We start from the raw sequence: 21,563 nt of genomic DNA, 5'->3' as shown, positions 1-21,563 counted from the left end.
GAATCTTACAAGCAGGAAGAGAGGAGCAGTTAGTTACCAATAAGGGAGCCTCCATATGACTGCCACCTGATTTCTGAGCAGAAACTTTGCAGGCAGGAAGGGAGTGGCAGGAAATACTCAAAATGATGACAAACAAGGACCTACAGCCAAGATTACTACCCAGCAAAACTATCATTTAAAATCAAAGGACAAATAAAGAGCTTCTCAGACAAGAAAAACTTAAGTAGTTCATCAACATCAAATCAGTCTTACAAGAAATGTTAGAGGGACTTCTTTAATAAGAACATAAAAAATAAAAAATATGAATAATAAAATGGGAATAACTACATATCTATCAACAGTTACTATAAATGTAAATGGACTAAATGCTCCAATCAAAAGATGGATGGCTGAATGGATAAGAAAGCAAGATCTTTACATATGCTGCCTGCAAGAGACACACTTCAGATCAAAAGACCCACAGACTGAAAGTAAAGAAGCTGAGACAAAAGAAGCTGAGGTAGCAATACTTATACCAGACAAAACAGAGTTTAAAACAAAGGCTATAACAAGATACAAAGACCCAGTAATCCCACTTCTGGGTATTTATCTTGAAGAAACCCAAAACACTACTTCAAAGGGACATATACATCCATATATTCACTGCAGCATTATTTACAATAGCCAAGATAAGGAAACCTAGGCATCTATCAATGAATGAATGAATAAAGAGTAGGCGGTATATATACACAATGTACTCAGCCATAAAGAAGAATGAAATCTTGCCATCAGCAATAACATGGATAGAGCTAGAGGGTACTCTGCTGAGTGGAGTAAGTCAGAGAAGCACAATTGCCATATGATTTCACTTATATGTGGGATCTAAAGAACCAAATAAATGAACAAACAAACTAGAAAAAAAGTAGTGGTTTTATGCTTTGGGAGTTGGGATGGTCGTTCGTTTCTTATTTGTTGCTATAATATATTGTCACAAATGTAGTGGCTTCAAAAACCTCCAATTTATTCTTATAGTTCTGTAGGTCAAAAGTCCAACACGAGTCTCACTGAGTTGAAATCAAGGCATATGCAGGGCAGTGTTCCTCTCCGGAGACTGGAAGGGAGAACCTATTCCCTTGCCTTTTCAGCATCTAGAGGCTGCCCACACTTCATCATGGCCCCCTCCTTCCTTCTTCAAAGCCAATGTCATTCAGTTGAATCTTTCTGACATCTAATTACTTTGACTTCCCCTTCTGATCCCCTCCCCTACTTTTAAGAAGCCTTGTAATTACTTTGGGCCGACCTGGATAATCTTTCTATTTTAAAGTCAGTTGATTAGCAACCTTAATTGCAGTTGCACCCTTAGCTTTACCATGTACTGTAATATTCACAGGTTCTGAGGATTAGAGCAGGGACATCTTTGGGGGACTGTCATTCTGCCTGCCACATCTGGCTTGGATTTCCTTCCATGATGCAGGATGCTATATGATGGCAGTTCCTCCTGAACTTGGACAGTCCAGCCACATCTGCGTTAAAACTATAGATGTTTTATCATTATTTCTTCAGATAGGTTTTCAATCCCTTGCTCTCTCTCTTCTACTCCTAGTGCCCCTATGATGCAGATGTTAGTAGGCTTGATGTTGTCCCAGAGGCCCTTTAAACTCTCCTCAGTTTTTCAGATTCTTTTTGCTGTTCTGTTAGGAGTTTTCTGCTACCTTATCTTTCAAACTACTGAATTGATTCTCTGCTTCATCTAATCTGTTGATTCCCTCTAAAGTATTCTTTATTTCAGTTGTTGCATTCTTTATTTCTGACTGGTTCTTTTTTATGTTCCCTTTTCTGGTGAAGGAAATGGACATACAAGCCCACGAAGTGCAGAGAGTACCAAACAAGATAAACTCAAAGAGATCCACACCAAGACACATCATAATTAAAATGCCAAAGGTTAAAGACAAAGAGAGAATCTTACAAGCAGGAAGAGAGGAGCAGTTAGTTACCAATAAGGGAGCCTCCATATGACTGCCACCTGATTTCTGAGCAGAAACTTTGCAGGCAGGAAGGGAGTGGCAGGAAATACTCAAAATGATGACAAACAAGGACCTACAGCCAAGATTACTACCCAGCAAAACTATCATTTAAAATCAAAGGACAAATAAAGAGCTTCTCAGACAAGAAAAACTTAAGTAGTTCATCAACATCAAATCAGTCTTACAAGAAATGTTAGAGGGACTTCTTTAATAAGAACATAAAAAATAAAAAATATGAATAATAAAATGGGAATAACTACATATCTATCAACAGTTACTATAAATGTCTAATCACTATGCAGTACACCTGAAATTAATATAATATTGTATGTCAGCTGTAATTGAAAAATGAAAAAAAATATTTAAAAATGTATAGATGTCCTAGCCCATGTGCAGAATTGACCCTGATACATTGTGGGAAAACATTTGAGGCCATTTAAAATATGGAAAACCTTTGGAAGTTGCCTTTTTTGCATCTTTTACCACCTAAGCAAAGTTATGAATACTTGATTAGTCTGCCAAAAGGCTTCTAGTAAATTATTTTATAATAATGTTTATAGTTAGCAAGGGTCAGGTTAGCTTTTGTTAAATAGTCTGTCTCATACTTGACTGGCATTTTGGTTGCTTTTAAATCCCATGTAATGCTTTCCTGAATTTGGGCTGGATTCTCCCCTTTTATGGGCAGGTAAGCATAACAGGTTGTGTTCGTTTGTTTATTTTTAATGCTGTCTTGATCTAATTTTGAGGCTCTAGCTAGAGGCAAGTCAGTTCCCTTTTCTGAGCAGCTGATTAGGTCCAGATGCCAATCAATTTCCTTATCAGTTTCTCACACTCTAGAGCCACCAGGCTTCTATGCACCTGCCTTAATTGTCTGGGAGCCAGGTACTGGACAACTGGCCCCTATGCCCTTGAGACACTCCATGAGGAGTGCAGGAAACAAATGGAGGCAATCCCACTCCATTCGCCATACATCAACCGCGTCCTTCAGCCCCAGCTTGCTGTTGGCCTAGGACTGGGTGCCACCCCCTACGTGACTGACGGATGCCTTCTCTCATTTGAAGCTGCAAGTTGAAAAGAGTTCTGCCTTTCATCTATCTGAGTGTCAGTGTGTTGTGTCCCAACATTAAAGAATCTTTAAATCTTACAAAGCAGTGAGCCCTTTCATCCATCGACCTACGCCTCCATACTGCATTTCATGCACACGCACTGTGGGCGAGCCTCTGCCAGGCCACAGAGCTGATTACTGCGGTCCCTGTACCTGAAACCTATTCAAGATGCAGATTTCTTTCCTACCTGAGATCTAGTATAATGGCAAGTGTTTCCTCCCTCACCTTACTTTTTTTTTTTTACTCATTTGCTGCTGAAATTCATAGCTCCACATTGCTTTTGCACAACCCAATCTATGTGCATGTGAATTTTAGGAAGGAGACATTTCATGCGAGTTTATATGGATTTAATTTACCACAATACTGATCAGATATATTCTTTTAAACAGTTATGGCCACTGGAAGATACTGACTATTGGCAACAGTTATCTTCAACATTCCTTTGGTGCATGAACTACCAAGGAGAAGCCAAAACAGAAAACCTATTATAGTTAACATCATGAACCAGCTGTGTAATAGAAAAATTCAAGCAACGTTTTACCAAATGGTGCCATCTGTAAACAGAGGTCTTTTTTTTTTTTCTATTAGACACAGCAGGTATAGCATTTGTTCGAATGACCAGTTCCTTATCTTGCTTTTGTAGGGCAGCCAAAGCCATTTTAGGATGGCGCGAGATGTGTCACAAGCTCATCTGAAACACGTCTCTGGTGGACAGGGAACTGTATGATTCACACTTGAAGTCTCTGTTGTTAGAAAGGGATGAACCACTTTGCCTTCAGGAGTATTGGCGGTGTTAGGAGCTGCCTGGCATTTTGACTATTTTTTGAGACGAATACGTATGTGTGACTACCTGGGGATATATACACAATGTACTCAGCCATAAAGAAGAATGAAATCTTGCCATCAGCAATAACATGGATAGAGCTAGAGGGTACTCTGCTGAGTGGAGTAAGTCAGAGAAGCACAATTGCCATATGATTTCACTTATATGTGGGATCTAAAGAACCAAATAAATGAACAAACAAACTAGAAACAAATCCGTAGATACAGAGAACATTTTGATGGTTGCCTGATGGGAGGAGGTCTGGGGGCTGGATAGAAAAAGGGGAAGAGATTAAAAAGTACAAATTCATAGTTACAAAATAGTCATGGGGATGTAAAGTACAGCATAAGGAATATAGTCAATAATAATAATTATGTATAGTGTCAGATGGATACTAGTTTTATAGGGGTGATCACCTCGTAAGTTATATAAATGTCTAATCACTATGCAGTACACCTGAAATTAATATAATATTGTATGTCAGCTGTAATTGAAAAATGAAAAAAAATATTTAAAAATGTATAGATGTCCTAGCCCATGTGCAGAATTGACCCTGATACATTGTGGGAAAACATTTGAGGCCATTTAAAATATGGAAAACCTTTGGAAGTTGCCTTTTTTGCATCTTTTACCACCTAAGCAAAGTTATGAATACTTGATTATTCTGCCAAAAGGCTTCTAGTAAATTATTTTATAATAATGTTTATAGTTAGCAAGGGTCAGGTTAGCTTTTGTTAAATAGTCTGTCTCATACTTGACTGGCATTTTGGTTGCTTTTAAATCCCATGTAATGCTTTCCTGAATTTGGGCTGGATTCTCCCCTTTTATGGGCAGGTAAGCATAACAGGTTGTGTTCGTTTGTTTATTTTTAATGCTGTCTTGATCTAATTTTGAGGCTCTAGCTAGAGGCAAGTCAGTTCCCTTTTCTGAGCAGCTGATTAGGTCCAGATGCCAATCAATTTCCTTATCAGTTTCTCACACTCTAGAGCCACCAGGCTTCTATGCACCTGCCTTAATTGTCTGGGAGGCAGGTACTGGACAACTGGCCCTGAGACACTCCATGAGGAGTGCAGGAAACAAATGGAGGCAATCCCACTCCATTCGCCATACATCAACCGCGTCCTTCAGCCCCAGCTTGCTGTTGGCCTAGGACTGGGTGCCACCCCCTACGTGACTGACGGATGCCTTCTCTCATTTGAAGCTGCAAGTTGAAAAGAGTTCTGCCTTTCATCTATCTGAGTGTCAGTGTGTTGTGTCCCAACATTAAAGAATCTTTAAATCTTACAAAGCAGTGAGCCCTTTCATCCATCGACCTACGCCTCCATACTGCATTTCATGCACACGCACTGTGGGCGAGCCTCTGCCAGGCCACAGAGCTGATTACAGTGTAACCATAGTGATGGAATGGAAATGATTTTCTTTGTTCAGAGGCTTCAATATCCAACAGACATTACAGTTTTCAAGGTCAAAAATATATTAGGATGAGATAAAAATTAAAGAAAAATGTGCTGGCTTAGCTACAAAAGCTAATTTAGTTTATGCATTATAAATTATGTTAAAATGACTAAAATGAGATTTCTCAGCAAGAACTAAATGTGTGGTTTCACAAAACTAATTTCCAAAGATGAACATGATTACAGAATTTAGCTTTAAAAGCTTTTCAGGCCATCAGAGAAAACAGCAAAGCTATCAATTATCAGACTTTAGTGGTGCCTCTGTCAGAAATATAATGGTATTTTTAGCATTCTGCTCAGCGTTTACTAAATTAAGAATGTCTACAAACAAATCAATTAATTGGGACATTATTTAATTAAGTAAAACATGTGATCTGCCAAAGAACCTTAAGCAGACGATTATAACATCCCAGTAGCCTTTCTCTTCTATTGAGGGAGATAGCAGGCCAAGCAATAAAACGAAAATGGAAGCTACAGAAATTGAAATGTTGATCAAACAAGGAAGCACAGCTTCTGATGCTTTTTAGATTCGTGCTGCATACTTATGTAATTTTAAAAAGTGCTTGTTTTGAAAATCTGTCATTTCCTGGGAGAAGGTCAATGCTATCTGTCAGTCATCTCAGTCCTGGTAGGTGGGTATGTGACCTTTTTTTTTTTTTGTAACAGTGCCCATATAAACATCAAAAAGTCTGTATTTTCATGTGTGGTATATGTAAGGCTCTGGATGCTAGGAAGTTACTGAGTTCCCAGGATTTCTTTTCATATTACTGGAAAACTAAACAGTTCAAAGTCAGTGAAGGTTTATGTTGAACCCACTGTGAGTCAAGCACTTTCAAACAAACTATCTTATTCAACCTTTTAACAATCCTGTGAGTTAGGTATCAAGACCCAGTTTTGTAAATGGGAGAAGGGGGTTCAGGGATGCTAAGTGCTCCCTTGTGTTCATGCACCTGGCAAACTGCAGAGCTAGGATTTAAACTCATAGCATATGGTAACAAATTCCAAATACATCATTTCTTTCCGTTATTCCAGAAAAACCTTCTTTTCTGCAGGAAAGCCAGTGTGATCAAGTCTGAATGTTAGCAGCCTCCACCAATGAAATGACTACACTGTTGACCGACAGAATCATTGGAAATACATTGTCTCAAAAGAGAGTTAGCAGTGATGTGATTAGGGAGGGAGCAGAGGCTATCACCAAATACTGCGTGGACAAGTCAAAGTATCTAATTGTCTAATCCCACTACGCTTCATGGAAAAGATAAGACTACAAACAACCCAGAATAGCATCCTATCCTTATTTGAAGTAATGCAAGTATGGACCAAGAATAAATTTAATGAAGTGGGTTGGGAACAGGTATTCGATAGCAATGTTGTAACCTGTTAGAAACTTTAAAATAGGATTCCTTCCTTTTTGTTAATGAAGCTTATCTTTTGACACGTATCAGAATGGTGAGCTTGTGTATTGGAGAATAGCTCGTGAGCTTTATCACATATTCTTGAAAGCATTTACATAAATCATTTAAGCTGAACAATTATCATTGGTCCTACCCAGCTGACTCTTACCATCCAGGCCAAATAAGTCTTCTAGTTTCCTTTGTTCTTTTTTGTTGTTCCCTTTTGTCCTCTCAGATTGGGGTGCATCCCTGATCCAATCATACATCTGGGCTTTCTTATCCTGCTGGATTTATCTTCCAGGAAATTTCTCAAACAAGACATGGATGTAAATCTGCAAATCACAGACCCTTGACTATCTAAGGATGATAAAGAAACCATGAGAACATGAGGGTCTTTTCAAATTTTTGTCTCACTAAATATTAATTTTTAAGTCAAAGTTTTGTTGCTTGTTATTCTTCACGTTTTTATTACTAAGTAATAGGTTCAACTTTTAATGGAATGCCATGTGGGAAAATTGTAATGTTTCTACACGATTCTAAAAATAAAATAACTTACTGTGTTCATCATTAAACTGGAGAGAAAACATGTTATTGCTTAACTCACACCTGATGACTGAGGTGGGATGCTGGCTGTAGCTACAGAGAGCGGCAAAGATGGACTTCACTCTTTGCCCAGGATTGAAAGCATGTGAGAAAAATGCTTTGCTATAATTAGGGTAATTTTGTATGCAATGGGGAAAAACAGGCCCTTTAAATATCAGGGTGGGATTCAGTAGCAAAATATGTCTAGACATGTGGAACCTGCCACAATGAAAGAAGTTATTGAAAAATGATTCATTTTTATATCCTCCACCTGCTGCCTGCTTCTTCATAGTATTGATTTGTGAGTGAAAGAACTTTTTCTAAATGATAGTACTGAGATCTGTTGCTACGTAATAAGATACATAGTTTTGAGCACTCAGCTTTCTTAGCATCAACCGGGTGTTAGATGCTATTTAGAAAAATCAGAGTAACTGCCTTTATCTAAATAATTCAATTTTCATAAAAATTTTCTTTTGTCTTTCATATTAATCAGTGTTTAGGATCAACTAACCATGGATAGTATTGGATGTTTTGTAGAGAAGGGAATTATGATTTTGGAAGTATGCTTTTTATGTAAGAATGGACATTTATTATAATCAAATTAAAGTTGTTTTTCTCTGTTGTATTACTAACATGGGTATTTTACAGTGTTTTAAACATTCCCCTGAATCAGTTTTTTATTTTTTTCCTGTAATTACAAGAATACCACCTAACAGTGCCTTAAATAAATAGTTGGCTTCTTTTTACATAACAAGGCGTCAGGATGCAGGTGTTTACTCTTATTGCTTGATCAGCTCCATGGCAGGGGCAGCAACTCCGCAATCTTCTTTCTTTTCTTTTTTTATTAAATTGATTGGGGTGACAATTGTTAGTCAAGTTACATAGATTTCAGGTGTACAATTCTGTAACACATCATCTATATCTCACAACATGTGTTCCCCACCCAGAGTCAGTTCTCCTTGCATCACCATATGTTTGACCCCCTTTACCCTCTTCTACCACCTCTCTCCCCCCTTACCCTCTGGTAACCACTCAGCTGTTGTCTGTGTCTATCTGTTTTTGTTCTTTGTTTGTCTTGTTCCTTTGTTGCTTTCAATTTTATATCCCATGTATCGGTGGAGTCATATGGTTCTCGACTTTTTCTGTCTGACTTATTTCGCTTAGTATAATAATCTCAAGATCCATCCATACCTTTTCCTGACAGTCATAAGATGGTTGCTGCTGCTCCAGGCATCATCATCGTGCCTATACTCATGCAGGATGTAGAGGGGCAGGGGTAGTGGTAGAGATGTATGTTTTGGGGGATATATATATATGTATGTATATATATATATATATATATATATATATATATATATATATATATATATATGAAGTTTGCTGGAGGACCTGGAAAACTTGGCTTAATGATATATAGATAGATAGATAGATAGATAGATAGATACATACATACATACATACATACATACATACATACATACATACCTGGCTAGAACTCAGGTATCTGGCGATCCATGGCTTTAAGGAATGTGAGACAGTGAGCGTTCAGCTGTTTGAGAATGCATCTTAGGTTAGCTGCCCAACAGTGCCTGACACCTCTTGCAACAAAATCTGTATTTTAATGACTAGGATTGATGCTGTAATTGAGTGAAATTGTCTATAGGTTGAAGCTTTATTCTAAGGGAAAAGGAAATAGACTTAAAATGTAAAATCTGGGTTTACATTTCAGCTCTGTAGTTCCTATGTTACGAGTCTAAGCCACTTACTTTATAAGCTTCCGTTTCCTCATCTTCAAATGGAGGTAAGAATTTCTTCTTAATAGGTGTGACGAGGATTAAACGAGTAAGATGTCTTAGAGTATCAAGTACAGATTTGAATATATAGAAATTCACTAACTAGTTCATATATTTGCTTTCTTTCATTCATATATTCAGTGGGTCAATATAAACTTTATTTAGGAGAAGGAATTGAGAAGAGGTCACGACTGGTCAGGTTTGCATCACTGAGGTCAAAGAGGCAGTAGTTGTTCATTTCAGGGTCTTGTTCCTGAGTGCGTGTGTGTGTGTGTGTGTGTGTGTGTGTGTGTGTGTGTGTGTGGTTACTCCAACCTCTAGATGGCCAGGAGGAGTAAGAAAGGAAATTCACCTTTATTGACCATCTCTTATATACCTCTCTTATATAGTGTTTTACCTAATGAAGCAGACATTTCTTTTCTTCTATGATTAACTAGGCTATTAAGCTAAAACCAAAATGGCTTCGCCCTCTCATATTTCTAAGTTGCACATATTATACAGTTTTTCCATCTCATTCACATTTTTATTTCCCTGTGTACCTATCACAAGTCCCTGGGGGCTGGGCAGAAAGATCATTTTATTAAATACTGCACAGGGACACTCACCAAATCTGTCCTTTTTTGCAACCTGTCAACTAAGATTCCACAAATAGATTGGTACCCAATTATCTCTCTCACAAGTATATTTCTTTCCTGTCTAGAAGTCCTCCATCCAGAGATAAAGAATAGCTATTACTCAGTATTAATTTGGAGTCTGAACTTTAGGAACTATCGGCCACTTCTTCAAGCATTGCCTCTTCTCTGAAGTTCGTTGTGCTTTCCTGCTGTCCAGATGTGGCCCGTGTGGCATACCCACATTTGTGGGTTTGTTCCTGAGTCCTATGACCTGGCAACCTTGCCACATATAGGTTATACAACACTGTGGCATGGGCAATAATTTCTAAATATGAACATGTGAATATATGAACATAAATATTTTTCTGAACAAGGAAACAATCTCTTTTTTCCTCTGTTCTTCAATCTACCCACCTATTCATCCTTCCCTCCCTTCCTCCATCCTTGTTTATCTATGCGTCTCTCCTTCCCTCCCATCCTCCCTTTTTTTCTCTCTCTCTCATATCTGGGCAATGTGTAGAAGCGGGGGGCATGCTGAGAAATGACTAGTCATCTGTAACACTGATGTGTTATATATTGATAATGGATCACTCTTGAAGGATGGTGCGTGGAATCAAGCCAGGCATTGAATGGTTGCCAGAGTTGCTCTGACTAACCCCTGTAAAAAGATGGAAATGGGCATGATGAAGATGACTAGGGCTAAGTACTAATTCCAGACTTTCCTTTAGAGAGACCTGATGGGCAAGCTAGAGAAAACCAACAATGGATGACATTGGTCAAAAACTAGTGAGGAAACTTTAAACATAGGTAGTATAACAAGACTGGGTGGGGCTTAGCAATTAATCCTGAGACCATGGACTTAAAAGACCTCAGAAACTCAGTAGGATATCAGAGAAGCAACTATTATGGACCTCATCTTAATGTGATTTGCTCATGCTGTAGTGCTAACATTTTGATTTTAGCCCTGAAGGCTAATGCAAAGACTTTATAAACTTTCAGCCACCCATTTATTCATGCATCCACCTCCCACTGAATATTTGCTGAGCTTATATTATATGCTGAATGCTGTGCCAATATTGGGGAAGCAGAATTAAATAGTCATGTCCCTAACCTCAAGGAACTCACAATCTAATAGAGAAAATAAATATAGAAGCAGATAGTTAAAACTCAGTGCTAATTGAAGATATGTATGTGACATAATAGTCACATAGGGAAGAAAGCATATGGGGCACTAGCATAAGGAACTGAAGTGCATATATGATCAACCAACCTGTAACCATCCCTGAAAACTAGGGAATAGTCTGACAAGGAAAGAAAGAGAATCATCATAAAACCCATGAGTCAGGGCTCCCCATCGGCTACCATATAATCTTTTTGCCTGATAGGGAAGGTTTACCATTCCATTGTTGGCCCTCACCTCCCATTGGTGGTTCCCAGAACATGTCTTGTTATTGTATATGTTCATTTCATTGTATATGATGTTTCCTCTTCTTGTTCTCCTCCCTTCTTTCATTCTGCCATCTTTTGTTCACCTGCTATCTGGAACGTGCTACCCTGGGATTTAAGATTGACCTTATTCCTCGTTGGGGTCAGGTCTGTTATCATCCATTCAGAGATGTCTTTTCTTCTCACCCAGTCTAACTTGGCAACTCTACCCACATTCGTCATCACATCCCTCTTTCTTATTTTTCTCATGGCACTTTTCTGTGTCTGCATTTCTAGTTCATTTATTTGTTTACTGTCTGATGTCTACCTTGATTAACAAGGAAACTCCACGAGACAGGGGCTTATACATCTTACTCACTGCTGTATTTTCAGGGTCTAGCATCAAGCCTGCTAAATAATAGGTACTTGATAAATATTTGTGAGATTGACAAAATAATTATTAGACCATTTTTTCCCCATTGGATTGCATGCCTATTGGGAGAAGGATGAAATAATTAATGGACCTTTTTTTTTCCTCCCCGTGGAGTGCATGCCCATTTGGAGAAGGACTCACCAGTTTTTATCTGTGTATTCTACATACTTGGTATACGAGTACTCTCTGATGCATAGTTGATGCTCAGTATTTATTAAATGAATGAATAAAGGAGGGTTGACAGGGTTTCTGCAGATGACTTCAGGACTGGAGCTAAAGTGTTAATACTGAAGTTCTTTTTGGAACATGAATGAGCTGCTAAGTTAGGATGGTTTCAGAGTGACTGCTGCTCCAACTGGAGCATGACTACTGACCTGAGAGTGCCGCCATGTTGCCTCCATTGACAAATTAAGCTTGCTAGCCCTGAGCATAAGAATAGGCTTTGCAAATGCAAATGGCCAGGGGAAGAGAGGACAGTCACCACACAGCCTTTTTATTTCCCCTACTCACAGTATCTGCAGTAATTATGGTACTGATATAAACCTCTGGGAGTCTCTAACAAGTTTTGAAGATGTTATGTATATTATCTTGAGAAATGGTACTCACAAATTTGGAGATTTGGACCCATGTTAAAATTTAAATGGTATGAAATGCCAGAATAATTGCCAAAAGTTATTCACTTAATTAGTTTGGTGTCCTAAAACAGCAGTCAATATTTAGTGTCCCCAATTTGCATGTGCCTTTCTCCTTTTAAAAAATAGATTTCTTCTCATATGTAAAATATTCTAAGCTTGCTGAGGAGTTTGCCTGTGGCTATATGAAAATTTTAAGATGTAATTGCTTGAGTAAAAAGTTACATTATTTAGTAAAAAGATAGGTTTGAAAGATGAAAGGTATTTTTTTATCTTACTCAGACCACTCAGTGTCCAAACTGAGTGTTTATGCTGCTTAGTCATAATCTGGAAAGATTTTTATCTTCATATATGTGTGAATTACTCTTGCCAAAGCTTAGAGGAAAACAAAACTCATCCTTGGGCTCAGATTCTTTACAAAACCTTCAGTTACAAGGGTAAAACTATTTGATAAAATTATTAACAATAAAAAAGTCTCCTCAAAATAATTTTGCCCAAAAAGATTCTCTGTGTATGGATTTGATTTTTTAACAGGAATCATATAATCTGTGTACCAACTGATACTAAAGCTCCTTTATTTAATTGTAAACTATCATGGAATGACTGAATTCATCGGTGATGAAGAGAAGAATAATTTAGTATCAGATTTCCTGGTGGAGGAAGCTTGCTATTTACCTATCATTTCTTTAAAGGCCTAGAGGAGAGTTAGTGATGAGGAGGTCACTTTCACTCTAAAACACAGCCAGGATCTGAAACCCTGATTTGAAAAGAAAGTAATGAAAATTCTTTCAAGTTAATCACACATTTTGATCTATAAGAGCCTCGGAGATATTTTGAACTATTTTATAAATCTGCATGGGTCACTTTATCTGAACCTTAATTTATTCAAAACATTGTCTCGAATCATTTGGAAAGGGAGAATACTGAATCCTTGCTCTCAATTAGTTTATAATGTGTTGATGCAGACAGGATAATTTGCACATGAAATGTAAACTGCCTGATGAATGGTTCAGTCATGAAATGATAGAGGAATTCAAAAAGAATGGCTGCCACCTGAAACTAATGTAATATTATTTGTCAACTATAATTTAAAAGTGAAAAAAAATAATGAAAAAGAATAGTGGGCATTTCTAGGTCTCATGCTGAGCTAAATGTAAGAATCAGTCAGTATAACTTGCCTTTCCTTTCACCATTTCACACATATTCCCAGTTGGAGTAGAAATTTTGAAAGTGAGGAGCATATAGTTCAAACTTTTGAATGATTTGAGATATCTAATGTTTCAATGTAGATATTTATTTAAGGTAATATAAAAATTTTGTATTACAAAGATAATGATGTTAAAAGAAAGCCCCTCCCCCATCTTCCTATATGTTCCAAAGGCTTCCAAGAGTCTCCCATATTGACTTAGGTTTGCACATCATGAATGTTTATCTCCCTCATTTGAACATAAGCTGTATGGGGGCTTGTTTGTCTTGTTTAATAGAACATTTCATGGAGTAGATGGCAAATGAGCATTCATCGAATTAAGGAGCAAATGTATAAACCCTTTATACCCTGCTGTGATACACTTGGCTTATCCTGTTGGGTATCTCTAAACACATTGGCTTCTCTTTGGTTTTTTGAACATGTCAATCTTTTTCCTCAGGCTTTTACAAAGACCTTCTTTCTTCTGAGAAAATTCTCCTTTTATTCATTTTCTAGCCATGTCCTCTGGCACCATTACCTCCTTAGAGAGAAATTTTCTGATCACCCTGTCTAAAGTGGGTGCCCTTTCCTACTAGCTCAGCTCCTTCTTTCCATAATAGCATATATAATGTTTCCTTACTATTTATTCCCCGCATCTGTGTTGTAATCTTCATGATGACAGGCATATGTCTCATTGTCCACGCCTACAACTCCAGTGCCTAGCACAAGACTGGATACATAGATGTCAATAAATATTGGCTAAAGAATTGAATAACATTCATGTATAGGACACAATCATTAATAATATGTACTCTCAGGCTTTCGTGTGTGTGTGTGTGTGTGTGTGATTCATACATAATGCACAAGATGTAACTCCACATCTTTTTATTTATTGATCTAGCAATTTTGTGTATTGAGACACCATGGTAGAGAAACACTTGGATATAGTATATGGATTATGAGAGAACAAAGGAGAAGAGAGAAAAGAATGGTTCTTTAGGACGGAATATCCCACTTGGAATGGAGGAGTATGTGACAGGCTCTGGATAGCACCTATATTGGTAACTTCTCATGGCTTACTGTTTTGGTTTTCTTGCTCATCTGATCTCTCTCTGTCTCTCTCTCTCTCTCTCTCTCTGTCTCTCTCTTTATCTCTCTCTCTGAATTGTTTTGCCAAATTCAACTGTAATTTACAACTTTCTGCTGTCCTTACATATGCTCTTTTGGTTTAGATATTGATATTACACATCTATAACTCCATTAAGAGATGAAAGAGGTGATAAAACTACATTTGTAATATTTCTTTAAATTAGGAAGAAGAGTGGAAAGAAAAAAGAGAGAGAGAAGGAGGGAGGGAGGAAGGAAAGAAGAAAAGAGGGGAGGAAGAAGAAAGGAAGGAAAAGAGAGAGAGGAGAAAAAAGAAAAGAGTAAAGGAAAGAAAAAAGAAGGAAGGAAGGAAAGGAAAGGAAGGAAGGGAGGAAGGAAATTAAAAATGTGTTGGAACTGCTACTGTTTATTGAAGGGCAACTATTTACTACACATTCTAATAGACATTTTCTACATATTATTTCTAATTCTCAAAATGCCCCATATAAATTATCAATAATGCCCTATGAGAAAGATATTCTATCTATCTATCTATCTATCTATCTATCTATCTATCTATCTATCTATCTATCTATCTATCTATTGATATGAGAAGGCTGATATTCTGTGTCAGGCTCATCTCTCTGAATATTCTACTTGCCAGACATTGTTTTTCCTACCCTTGCAAGCTCGTTATGTATGAAAAATTGTGCCCCACTTGCCTCTGCAGCTTCACGTGTACTAAGGAAACGCTGAAGGAGTGTACCTGCCCACAGAAGTGTGGTGGCTTGAGGAATGCTTTATGTCCAATAACCATCTCAGGAATATCATCCTCTTATAATGAGGATGTTGATATTAATGATGACTGCAACAACAGTACAATGTTGATGATTACAAAGCCCACATTTCCCCAAATGACGTTAGCCTGGGACCACCAGCCTCACAATGACAGAGAAAAACCTTCTGACTTAATGCCTTTCACCAGCATCGTTGGAACCCCAGCCTAAGTCTCTTCATGATGGTCATCAGAGTATCACTGAAAAGTCTCATTTGCTCTTGATTGGCCCTGACAGTCTCCTTCTTCAGCCTCACAGGGATGGTCATATTTTCCTCTGCCAATCCAAGCAATTCCTACTTGTTGTCACATGTCTTGACATCACCTACCCTGGAATTAGCAATTTCAACCCTTTCTTCTTCTCTAGAATTCCCTGTGCCTATGCTATGGAGGAAAATGCCCCGGCATCTCTAATGTGTTACAGAAATGTAGTCCTAAGTTTTGCTCTCACTTTCTCAAAATAACTCTAGTGTTGTACTCCTCTAATTTCAACCCTAGGACCTTGATGCAAATTTCCTTCCGGGCTGGTCTAAAATAGATCTTTGTCAGTCAAAATGTGATCTGTGGACCAGTAGTATAAGCATCATCTGAGAGCTTATTAGAGATGTGGAGTCTTGGGCTCTGCCTGAGTCCTGCTGAGTCAGAATCTGTATTTTAATGCGATTCTCAGATCATGTGTAGCGCTCTGAAGTTGGAGATGAACTGATAGATGGTTAGATCAACCTTTCCTACTTTCTCCCTGGTGATTGCCATGAAATTAGCTTTTTCATCACCAACCACTGTGTCTTGCCTCAGTGGTTATGGGATAACTGAGTTCTTCGTGTCTTAAAAGGTTTAGTGTCCAGGACAGCCATTAGCCCAGTGTAATGCCTGCCTCATAGGCTTTCCAGGTACACAAACACTTACCTGAAGGTACAACAGACCTTTTATGAACGCTTGCCTTGGAGCTTCAGTCACATAAATCATACTTCAAAAGAGAAATCATGCTGACACCAATAACAATATGTGCCTTAAATTTCCATTATGCTTTTCTCTTTTCAGAGCATTTGAATTTGCTATATTCATTGTGCTCCCTATACAACTCAGTGAAGGGGATAGAACTGGTATCATTCTAATACTTCTTTTGCCAATGAAGAACTGAGACTCAGAGTGATCGCTAGGATCCAGGTGGCATACATGGCACATCCTTTGACCTCAGTTCTCCTTTCACTACACAAACTAAATCAAGTAAAAAAAAGAACACAGGGCAAGTGACAATGCAATTACGACAAAATATGGGTGCTGTTTTAAAGATTTGTTAAGTCATCAGGAGAGGTTTAATATAAGCTTTATGGCCCTAAGAACATGTCCTCATGTCTTGAGGGTTTTCATACTAAAATTTTTTATTAAAGAGAAAAAAAATTAACTGAGAAAATGATTCCAACTGAGATACGATGCTAGAAAACAGCTGAAAGAAATATTGCCTACATTTTGATTTAGGCTTACTTAGGTTAAAGCATTCATTGTATACTTCTCTTATCATGGAAAATGTTGAAGGAATGCCACCTTTGTGTTTACATCTCTTCAATTTATGAGCTCAGATTAATTTTAGTTCAAATGGTATTGGTTTGGAAAGAAATGATGCCAGCTGTAGAATAAATCCTCAGGTGAATTCCTAAGCCTGCTACTGTTTACTGATGAGGCACTCTTGATGAGACAGCAAGACATTCTTTTAAATTCCTACCTGGAATAAGTATAAGATGAATTACTTTTGTTTTAAATGTTTACCTGCTTTGTACTTTTTCAAGGAGAAACTGATTGGCACCTTTGAAAAGGACTAGATATTCTTTCTCTGGTTTTCTTCAGAACACTTTGTTTAGTTTCTGTGTCAAATATAATAAACCTCTTCCCATATGTGGGAAGGGGTACCTGACTGCTCAGGGACACCGAAAGAGTCCCTTGACTTTGGAAAAAATAGGAGCCCGAACACAAATTGTGCACTGGCTCAGCTGGGAGACGTTTCTTACTGAGCTTTCTCTGCTCTGGATACCCTGATGTGGCTGCCTACAGTTATCCTATTCCCAGGCCAGAGCTTACTGCGTGCGTCACCACAAAACCTGCACTGTCTTAGGTTTCCAGTTGTCTCATCCCCTATTTGGGTTCTTTCCCTTGGCTCTCTCAGCAGCATCCCTATTTTCGTCCTTAGACTTCCCAGAACTAATGAGCTAATGAGGCTTTTCTTTTCTCTCATTTACTTTTTAAAAACTCATTCCTTTTCCTTTCCTATCTTCCTCTCCTTCTTCCCCTGCTCCTCTTCTTTTTTCTCCTCCTTTTCCCTTTTTTGTAGCAATCTTCTACTTCTCCTTTTGCTTTCTCTGTGATCAATTTTTCATTTTAAGTGAAGACCAGTCTTTCCTAGTGAAATCATAGAGGTCCTCAGGATATTGACAATCTGAAATAATCACTGTAACAATTTATCTGTTATGCTAGAGTGTTGAATAGTTACTTTGATGACATCCCAGGCTCGGACACTATGTCTGAAACCTGTATATTTAACCTGGCCCAGCTCACCTCTGGGCAAGGTACCCAGCACCCGATATAATACAGTGTCCATTTGCCTCAGCCCTGTTCTGACAAGAATCCTGTCCCTTCTCATCTTGTTGCTATACTTGCTGGATTTTTTTTCTTTTTTTTCTTTTTTTTTTTTTTTTGGTAATTTGAGGTTTATCCTTTGGTCCTCTGTGTATCTAATTAAGTCCTGACCCTTGTGACCCAACCCTGGAGATGCTTGATGGGGTTGGTTTCCCCTTCCTCCTATCTCAGCTTTCAAGAAGTGCTTAATGGACAGACTCAAGCCTTAAATTTCTGTTTCACAATTAAATTGAGCCAATAATCCGTGATCAATAAATCTTTGCCTGATTGATGCAACAAAGGCAGGGTTACCCTAGATATAATACATCTGATTTTCTTACAAATTCTCCACTTCTTTCTCATTGTTAAATATTTATTATAATGCATTGTCATTTATATAACTGAAGAAAGAAATGGGAGATACAGCTTACTTTACAATAGGTGTGTGTATTCTTGTAAAAAACATGTTGTGTAAGTAGAAGGCCTGTACGTGGATTCTTATTAAATATCTTAGGGGATATTTAAAGAAATCTCAAGAAAAATTTTTACAGTAAAAAAAAGCCTCTGTTTTCTGTATCAAGATAGGCTGGTTTATGTTGCAATAACAAATAATTCCCTGGTCATAACAAAAATTTGTATTCCTCATACTATTTGTCCAAAGCTGGTCAGGAAGCCCTGGAAAGTGATGGAAGCTGCATTTTGACACAAGCTTTCTAGGGAAGAGAACTCAGGAGCCCCTTGTACCAGTAAATAAGTGTTCTCACCTGGAAATATGGTCCAATGTCCACACCTACTGCTGTTGTCCTTCCTGACCAAAAAGAGGGCTAAGAAAATAAGTCTTCTGTATGAACAAGAGGCAGCAAGAACTGGGTATCAGTGAGCATCACTAATGACTATTACAGTCCGCCCTTCCGGTTACCAGATTTTGCTCCTCCTTCCCCCAGGTGAAATCTAATACAGTCTTTCCATCTAATCTCCTAAAACAGACAACCGCTATGCCGTTCAGTCATAGCAGCCAGCGCAAAGTCCAGAATTTCTGGTAGTCTTCTATCAGGAATAAGGCAAGATATTTGCATCAGGTCAGGATATGGCTCCTGGTGATGCAGAGACCTATAACTAAAAATGAAAGTTATCAACCTTCTTACCCACACCCAATAGACTGTGGTAAACAGGGCCTGGATAATTTCAGTAAACACTTGTTTGCAAAGGGTACAAATGGAGGGAGACATACCAGAAACAGTGGGTTGTTGTAACTGAGAAGTCCCGCTGGGTAGATGGTATCACAGGCGCCACTCCTGGAGAGTGGGGATGGTGGGGGGAACTCCCTGGTTCACTATATCCATGGCTTTGGTCAGTCCTTGGGCAGAGTCTCCCTTCCACGGTCTTCCTTGCTTCATTTAAGTGGAAGTGGGTGTCAGAGAATACATCTTCTTTGAGGGTTAGGCTGACTTCTTAGCTTACATCCTATCCAGTGATGGTTAAATTCTCAGTATTATTTTAAGGCACAAACTGTCACATTTTCTTTTAATCCAGGCTGATTCTTTTGTCAGTCTAATTCTCTCAAAAACATCACTGGATTTCTATCTCTTTGATTTCAGTCAACTTCATGTACCAAAAATGCATGACAGTTCCTTTCTAGATATAATACCCATATTTCCTGAGTGTCTTTGCTTCCTCACTCCCATGTATCTCTCTCTCTCTCTCTCTCTCTCTCTCTCTCTCTCTCTCTCTCTCTCTCGATTTCAATGTGGGTATCATATGCCTATCAGGTGTTCAGAACCACACTTTTCATCTCTTTTCCTTAAGCAATGTTGCCCATATTACAGGATTTCCTAGGTCTCATTGTGTGGTAGGCATAATAGTGGTCCCCCAAAGATGTTCATGTCCTAATCCCTAGATTTGTGAATATGCTATGTTATGTGGTAAAGGGGGATTAAGTTTGCTAATCAGATGGTGTCATGCAGAGTCTTTGGTCCTGCTCCCCACATGAGAACACAGGTTATAGTAAGGCCAAAAAGGACACCAATGGAGCCATGGATGGGGGGTTCATACCACTATATTCTCGCTGGCGGCTGGGTTGGAGACACAAAAGCAAACATCCACCAATATCCCAACAAGGGGTCTTCCTGCACCCCGATCTCGCTGGCGGCCAGGCAAGACAAACGAAGTAGGAGCCACACAATGTGCAATCCAATGTCCACTTTTCTGCCTACCAACCAATCCCCCAACCAGCACAGCCACAGCAGTTATATCAGTGACTAATTGGCTAACTGATTACAGCTGATGGCCATCCAATCACAGTTGATGGCCATCTACTACCCAAGCCAGCACCTTTCCACGTGAGGCCGAGAGCCTGGAAATGCTCTCTGGGACTCTGTCCCCACAGATGGCCTTAAAACAGGAACAGTCTCCTGAATTATCCATATGGGTGCAGTGTAATCACATGGGTCCTTAAAAGCTGAGTGAGAGGCAAGAGAGTCGGTGTCTGAGGCAGAGTCATGCAGTATGACAAAGACTCTACCAGCCATGCCTGGTTTTGCAAATGGAAGGGGGCCATCAGCCAAGGAATGTGGGCAGCCTTTAGAAGCTAGAAAGGCAAGAAAACTGACTATCCTTTAAAGCCTTCAGAAAAGAACATAGATAGCCCTGTTCACATCCATATGTAGCTCAGAAAGACACTCTTAACACTACTGGGGGTGCCAAAAAAAATGTATACAAGTGGACACTTATGTCAACATTACTCAAGCCATAGTTCACTGTAATAAGAAGTATCTGGACACTGATGGTAACCACTTTGAGTACCTCTTGTAATTGCAGAAGTCAAACGTGACTTGTATTCATCTTTTGTTATCAGTATATATTGAGTATTACCATTTTAATAGTTTTTTCCTTTTTAATACATGTATACATTCTTTTGGCATCTTCTGTATTAAAGTAAATTTGCATTATTTTAAGCCAACGAGTTTGTGGTAATTTGTTACAGAAGCAACAGGAAACTAATACACATCTTAAATTTGCTCAAAACTTTTAACGCTAGCTTTTAACAGTTGCCATATCCTTAAGTAGTATTAGATACAAGGCTGGGTTTTCAGCAGCCTTGCTTGCTCAAAAACCACTTCTCAATTACATAGTTTACAGTTTAAGTAAGAGAGGTCATTTCTTCTAACACTATAACTCCCTGAATTTGTGAACTTTCTATTTTCTTTTTATTACAGCTTGTAAACCAACTAGTTTTTTCTTCGGCTTATCTCTACTATAATACTATGCAATACAGAGACAACAGCAGCCAATGCATCTTACCAACATTTTGTTTTCCAACTTATTCCCCTTGTTCTCCAAGTTTATTAGGTATACAGTATGCCGTCCAAGTATTTGCATGTGAAATTTCACCAAGTATTCTGCCACTGCGTAACATGGATCACCATTCTTCCAGTTCCATGGACAGTTTCTCACCACAGTTTCTAATCAATGCTACATTTTTGTTACAATAGGAGCCCACTTCTGTGGACGAATTTCTATTGGTTAAGAGCTGTATTCAATCTACTCAAGATAGGAGAGATTATGCTATGTAACAAATAATCCTAAAA

This window comes from Rhinolophus sinicus, linkage group LG04 (genome assembly GCF_036562045.2).
Source record: "Rhinolophus sinicus isolate RSC01 linkage group LG04, ASM3656204v1, whole genome shotgun sequence".
NCBI lineage: Eukaryota > Metazoa > Chordata > Mammalia > Chiroptera > Rhinolophidae > Rhinolophus > Rhinolophus sinicus.
The sequence above is the reverse complement of the archived record's forward strand: the minus strand, read 5'-3'. Positions refer to the sequence as shown.